The sequence below is a fragment of the Cetorhinus maximus genome, chromosome 23, assembly GCF_964194155.1.
Source record: "Cetorhinus maximus chromosome 23, sCetMax3.hap1.1, whole genome shotgun sequence".
In the NCBI taxonomy this organism is placed as follows: domain Eukaryota; kingdom Metazoa; phylum Chordata; class Chondrichthyes; order Lamniformes; family Cetorhinidae; genus Cetorhinus; species Cetorhinus maximus.
In genome coordinates, this window is record NC_135901.1 from 53074706 (window position 1) to 53082276 (window position 7571).

At 45.0% G+C, this 7571-nt stretch overlaps 1 non-coding gene across 1 annotated transcript; it reads left to right on the plus strand.

The window, feature by feature from the left end:
- The first annotated feature begins 2035 nt into the window (after positions 1 to 2035).
- trnas-aga (transfer RNA serine (anticodon AGA)) lies at positions 2036 to 2117 on the plus strand. The gene has a single exon. It is a non-coding gene; the product is annotated as a tRNA-Ser (tRNA).
- The last annotated feature ends 5454 nt before the right edge of the window (positions 2118 to 7571 follow it).

Below are 7571 nucleotides of genomic sequence, written 5' to 3' on the forward strand. Positions count from 1 at the left end.
CATCCACTAGGAACTGGATTGTGAACTAGCATCCACTAGGAACTGGGCTGTGAACTAGCATCCACTAGGAACTGGGCTGTGAACTAGCATCCACTAGGAACTGGGCTGTGAACTAGCATCCACTAGGAACTGGGTTGTGAACTAGCATCCAATAGGAACTGGGCTGTGAACTAGCATCCACTAGGAACTGGGCTGTGAACTAGCATCCACTAGGAACTGGGCTGTGAACTAGCATCCACGAGGAACTGGGTTGTGAATTAGCATCCACTAGGAACTGGGTGGAGACGGTCCAAATACATTTCACGCAGGATCTTGCACCAGTGACAGTGAAGGAACAGCGATAAATTTCCAAGTCAGGATGGTAAGTGACTTGAAAGGGAACTTCCAGGTCGTGGTGTTCCCATCTATCTTCTGCCTTTGTACTTCTCGCTGGCAATGGTCGTGGGTTTAGATGCTGCTGTCTAAGGAGCCTTGGTGAATTCTTGCAGTGCATCTTGTAGATGGTACACACTGCTGCTACTGCATGTCGGTGGTGAAGAGAGTGAATGTGGATGTGGTGCCAGTCCAGCAGACTGCTTTGCCCTGGATGGTGTCCATTTTCTTCAGTGTGGTGGGAGCTGCCCTCATCCAGGCAAGTCGGGAGTATTCCATAAGACTCCAAACTTGTGCCTTGTAGATGGTGGACAGGCTTCGGGGAGTCATGAGGTGAGTTACTCGTTGCACGACTCCTAGCCTCTGACCTGCTCTTGTAGCCACAGTGTTTGTACGACTACTCCAGTTCAGTTCCTGGTCAATGTTAACCCCCAGGGCATTGATAGTGAGGGATTTGTGATGGTAATGCTATTGAACATTAAGGGGCGATGGTTGGATCCTCTCTTGTTGGAGATGGCCATTACCTGACACTTGTGTGGTGTGAATGTTGCTTGCTAATTGTCAGCCCAAGCCTGGATATTATCCAGGCCTTGCTGCATTTGGACATGAACTGCTTCAGTATCTGAAGAGTCGGGCATAAGACCATAAGACCATAAGACATAGGAGCAGAAATTAGTCCATTCGGCCCATCGAGTCTGCTCCACCAGTCAATCATGGCTGATAAGTTTCTCAACCCCATTCTCCCGCCTTCTCCCCGTAACCTTTGATCCCCTTACCAAACAAGAATCTATCTCTCTCCGTCTTAAATACACGCAATCACCTGGCCTCCACAACCTTCTGTGGCAATGAATTCCATAGATTCACCACTCTCTGGCTAAAGATGTTTCTCCTCATCTCTGTTATAAAAGGTCTTCCCTTTACTCTAAGGCTGTGCCCTCGGGTCCTAGTCTCTCCTCCTAATGGAAACATTTTCCCCACGTATGGGTATGGTGCTGAACATTGTGCAAATCATCAGTGAACATCCCCACTTCTGATTTTATGATGGAAGGAAGGTCACTGGTCAAACAGCTGAAGATGGTTGAGTCGACGATACTACCCTAAGGAAGTCCTGCAGTGATGTCCTGGAGCTAAGATGGCTGACCTCCAACAACCACCATCATCTCGCTTTGTGCTAGGTATGACTCTAACAAGCCGGGACTATCCCTCTGATTCCCATTGACTCCAGTTTTGCGAGGGCTCCTTGATGCCGCCTTGATGTCAAGGACAGTCACTCTCACCACATCACGGGAGTTCTGCTCTTTTGCCTATGTCTGAACCAAGGGTGTAATGAGGTCAGGAGCTGAGTAGCCCTTGCGGAACCCAAACTGGGCATCGGTGAGCAGGTTGTTGCTCAATCAGTGCCGCTTGATAGCACTGTTGATGACCCCTTCCATTATTTTCCTGATGACGGAGAGTAGACTGATGGTGCGGTAATTGGCCTGGTTGGATCATTCTCACTCTTTCATTCCCAGTTTGGTTGGAAGAACGAGGAGAAACTGTATAAATTGCAGGGTTCTGGGGAAAAGATCGGCTCATGGCAATGACAGGACGGGCAGAAAGACCGTTTTCTCTGCTGTAACTTTTATGATTTTACATAAATAATAGTGATATAGGCACAGCAGCTGTAGTCGTGGCCGAGTGGTTAAGGCGATGGATTAGAAATCCATTGGGGTTTCCCCACGCAGGTTAGAATCCTGCCGACTACGTTTCTCATTACTTTTGATTTTAACCGTGCGCAGACAGAACTAATTATCGTTTGAATCGAGGAAAAGCGCTCAAAAACATATCCGTGATCTCTTATTTCCATTCATTTGTCAGCCTTCTGCAAATCTCCAGTGGGAAGTGGAAAAAACAAACTGCGCCAATTTGATGACATGATTTCATTCTGGCATTTGTGTCTCCTTAGGCTTCTGTCATTCTCGGTGTATATCTCTGTTTGTTCCTCTGTGTGGGTCAATGTGGTTCAGTTCCCCGAACACAAACTGTATTCACATTCGTTGTGCAGCTTCACATTTCAATATTACAGCGAAAGATATCAGGATGAAAGAGGGAAGAGGAGTTTGTCTCTTTCTATCCATGGGTTAGAAAAACAAATTATATTTATAAAGCTCTTTTTATCTAATGAAACGTCACAAGGCGTTCCCCAGGAGCATTATATAACAAAGTCTGACACCGAGCCTCATATTCGGTCAGATGACTAAAAGTTGGGTTAAAGGGTGAGGCTTTAAAAGCTGATCTCAAGGAGGAAAGTATCGATTTCACGTTCCGGCCAACAGCAATGGTTCATCTCATTGGCTGAAGACGTCACTTGTGTTCACCCGTGACAGACCATTTGGCCAAAGAAACTTGCACCTTGGGAAAAATATGTGGAATGGGAAAATGCCATAAGCAGCCTATATGTGTCTAACTGCTGGGTTAGTGGTTAAAATGCAGCAATTTTATCAGCACAACCTGCGTTCGATTCCTGGTTAGGGAGCTAAAGCTTATTCCTCCTGGGCGAGCTGATCAAATCAATGTGATTGATTTGCTGTTTGACGATAACACAGTTTAGCTCTGCCAGAATTGCTGGAGTGAGAGTGGACGTTTCACATCAGAGCTGGAAATGTCACAAGGGCAAAACTCGGAAATAAATCCAGAGTCGGAGTGAGGGGGCGAAAATTAAAGAGAAGGCTGTGATAGGTTAAAAAGCACTGACTATAGAGCTGGTGGTGCGAGGCAGGATATTATTCCTGTATTACCCATGTCATATGCAGTTGTAATTTCCTGATTTTTGCCTTGCCCAACATTACCACTACAGTTTGGTGGCCTATAAACAACTCCCACCAATGTTTGCTGTTTCTTAGCTCCACCCAAACTGATTCTACATCTTGACCCTTCAATCTAAGACCCTCTCTCACCGATGTACCGATCTTTTTCCTTATTAACAGCGCGACCCCGCCTCGTTTTCCTTTTTGCCCATTCTTCCGAAATGACTGATATCTTTGGGTATTCAGATTAACCAATCACACTGTTGTTTGGAAGCAGCACACAGGGCCGAATGGCCTCTTTCCTTGTTGTAACTTTCTGTCATGTTATGTTTCCTAACACCACAGTTAAGATGAACTTTCTTATATTCCATGTGATGCTTTCAATTTAAGACAATAAGCAAATTCAGCGAGTTTCCTTATCATTTCTAGCACAGAATTTGGAACCGGATTCGTTGAATGACTTTTAAATGGTTTCAATCGTCAGATGCAGCTCACCGAGTCTCAACAGGCACTGTGAACATCAGCCTTTTATATACATTCTTGCTGTACATCTTCTGAGCTATAAGCTGATCACAGTTCCACTTTCTGCTTATTGAAGGACATGGCAAGAATATTCACAATTTCAAATGTTAACAACGTGCATATTTGTGAATTTCTGTGTGTGTGTCAATGTGGTTCAGTCTCTCGTTTTATTCATGTTAGTCCTGTAGCTTCATATTAAGATGGTACAGTGAGAAAAAAAGCAGTTTTAAAAGATGCAACAGGATATTTCTTTGAGTGGAGACTGTTCAGTAACTGAACGTCCGAATGTTACAAAGTGGATGATGATTGAAGTTTTCACATGATCTTATTCAGTAGCTGAAGATGGTCGAATGGCCAATTCCTGATGATATTTTTTTATATTCTAATTCAGTGTCAATGTTGGTGAAGACAATGTTTGTGTCTAATCTGAATGTGGTAGTGAGGCCGAGCGAGCTGAGCCGCTGATGCAGGATTCGATTTCGCCGCTGATGCAGGATTCGATTTCGCTGCTGACTTGAGCTTCACTCGCACCGCTGCCAAACTTTCTGGTGGCTGGTTATTTGAGACGCTTCCCAAAAAATCTCCGTGTGTCCGTGTGGTGAAGGAGCAGCTGAACTGTGCAGTGTTGTATTTCAGTTGGAAGAATGAGGAGAGACAGTGGAAATCCCAGGGTGACTGGGAAAAGGTCGGGCAATGACACGGACTGGAAGACCTTCTTGCACTGGAACTCCCTGTATTCATTCTATTATTTTAAACAACAGTCAGCCTTTACACAGTTGTTCTGGCCGAGTGGTTAAGGCGTTTTTTCACATGGTTCCATTCCTGCCAACTCCCCTTCTTCTCATTCCTGATTGACATAAACTGTCTGCAGAATAAATTATGAGTCAAATGAAAAATAAAACCACCCAAAACCGCCGTGTTTCTTACTTCTCTTCATCGACAAACATTCACTACATTTGGCCCCTGAAATAGAACAATAATTGGCCGAGTTGGTGACAACCTTGTTTTCTGGGTATTTGTCTCTCCTTTGGCCTCGGTGTATATGTCTGTGTGTGTTCCTCCGTGTGTGTTAATGTGGTTCAGTTCCCTGAGGGGCGAACACATATTCATCATCTCAAACTTAACTCACATTAGTTGTGCAGCTTCATGTTAAAATGTCCAAGAGAAAAATATGAGGATGAACGATGCAAGTGGAGTTTGCAATGTTTGGAAGGAGGTGCAGCTAAGTGGAATATGTGAATGATGTTATTGATGATTGAGAGGAATGCATTACAATCTTGGGACTTTTGCCGGTCGATTGCCTTCTACACTTTGAAATTCAGAACAAGCTGAGGCACCAGGTGGAAAACAATCTTGATCTCGCTGAATTTTTGCAAAGGAAGCAAGCAGCGTGCGTTCCCGGCCAGCTCAGTCGTTAGAGCATGAGACTCTTAATCTCAGGGTCGTGGGCTTGGGCACCGGCATTTTTTTAAAGCTTTGCTGCTTTCATGGGTGATCCCCAGTTCTCCATTCCTCCGGCCGTGTCACCGCTCAAATTGAGTCCCTTTCCATCCCACTTTGTTAATGTCACAGCCGCTGGTTTCTGAACGAGCACTGCCCTCGGCTTCACTGGAAGTCGGAGAGTTTCGTGCAGAGGGTTTGGTGCTTTCACCGCCGCAGCCTGGTATCAATTCCCAGTCAGAGAAAACCTTATTTCTTACCGCTGTGTGAACTGTCTAAATGCACAGGAATTCCTGTGTAAACTGTTAAAACGAACCTGAAATTTACTGTAAGGGAGAGTGAAGTGATTCATGTTGGTCAGAAGAATGAGGAGAGGCAACATCACATAAAGTGTACGATTTTAAAGGGGTTTCTCTGTTACTCAGCGAGTGTTTAGGATCTGGAATGCACTACCTGAGAGTGTGGGGGAGGCAGATTCAATCGCGGATTTCAAAGGAGAATCGGGAAGAAAATGCAGTCCTCCTGGGAAAAGGTGGGGGTGTGGGACCAGGTGAGTTACTTTCCAGAAGCGTAAGAGATCTCCCTTTTCAGACGGAGATGAGGAGATTTTTTCTCCCGCCGAGGGCCGTTAGTCTGTGGAATTATTTCCCCCAGAAAGCAGTGGAGGCTGGGTCACTGAATTTATTCAAGGCAGAATTAGACAGGCTTTTGATCCAGAAGGGGTTATGGGGGTTGGGGGCAAACAAAAAGGTGGAGTTGAGACCACAACCTGATCAGCCATGAGCTTATTGAATGGTGGAGCAGTCACAAAGGGCAGAATGGCCTCCTCCTGCTGCTAAATCCTATGTTCCAATGACCCGGGCCGAATGCCCTCTATTTGTGGTGTAACATTAGCTCTCATTCTGTGATATTATGAGGAGCTCCAGGGGCAAAATGGTTCCATTCCTACTCCTATTTGTTATGTTCAAATTTAGAGCTGACACCACTCAAGGCAATGGTTACGGTACTTCTGCTTTTTTCAGTAGGTGTGCGTCCGAGCGGCCCAAGGTCCTGAAATTCGGTTGTAGTGTTTTATGAATCGTGGGTTTTAGTGTCTTATGAAGCGGGTTCAAATCCCACTGCGATCGAAATTTCAATTAGTTTGTCTTCTTCGAAAATCCATTGGGATGCGCTCGGGGCAGCTGACGCCTGCGGTGCTTTATTTTGGTAGGAAGAATGAGGAGAGGCGATAAAAATTGCAGGGTGACCGGAAGTAGATGAGGAAATGGCAAAATTGGAGTGGACGAGCCAGTCTGAAAGGCTTGTGGACAGTGTCCCCTGGGTGGTCCAGTGATTAGGATTTGGTGCTCTCGGAACCTCGGTCAGGGAATGAATATTTATTGCTCTTGTGTGAATTGCCAAAATGGCTCTGCCAGAAGAATCGAGGAAAGATTACAGATTCTCATCAGAGCTGGAAATGGTAGACGGGGACAAGCTCAGAATTGGAACGAGGAGATGAAGGATAAAAACACGGGCTGTGAAAGGTTGGAAGGTGGGGAACTGAATACAGGCATCGAGTGACGTGAGACTCTATGTACACAAATCTTCGAAGGTAGCAGGACAAGTCGATCTATCTGCTTTCTTTAAAAAGAGCTCATGTGGTCCTTGGTTTCATTAATGGAGGCTTGCAGTGCAAAAGCAAACTGATTATGCTGGACCTTTATAAACCATTTATTGAACCTCAGCTGAAATATTGTGTTCACGCTTTGGGAATGATGTCAAGTCTTTAGAGAGGTTACGGGCAGTATTCACATGAACAGTGTCAGGGATAAGCTGTTTCAATAATGGGGAAAGGCTACAGAATCTGGTATTATTCTCACAGGATGGAGGAAACAGAAATGGGAATTTGTTCCAACCAGTCCGCTCCGGGGTTTATGATCCACTTCAGCCTCCTCCAATCTTTCTTAATTTATATCTACAATTGTAACTATCTATTTCCTTCTCCCTCAAATGCTTGCTTAGTTTCCACTTAAATGTATCTGTACTATTCACTTCAACCACTCCCAGTGAAATCGGGTTCCAGAGTCCCACCACTCTCTGGGTGAAGAAGATGTTTATCTGAATTTCCGATTGGGTTTCTTGCTGACTGTCTTATATTTCTGATCTAGAATCACACCCTGCCCCACATTACAAAACAATATTTCTGCATTCACTCGATGAGAAACTTCCAAAACTTTAAGGATCTTTATTTGGTCCCCTTGAACCTTCTTTTTCAAGGAAAATAAGCGACGTGCCCTGTCAATCTTCTCTGATATGTGTCCTTGTGGATTCCTGGTATTCCTGGCAAGTTTCTCTGCCCAGTCCCCCAAAGCTATTCCCGCTGACAGGTGACTGGGAAACCCTGGTAAAGTGCCAACGTTGCTCCATTAAGACAAACAATCATAATCTGGCAACAAATCTCACCACAGCAGC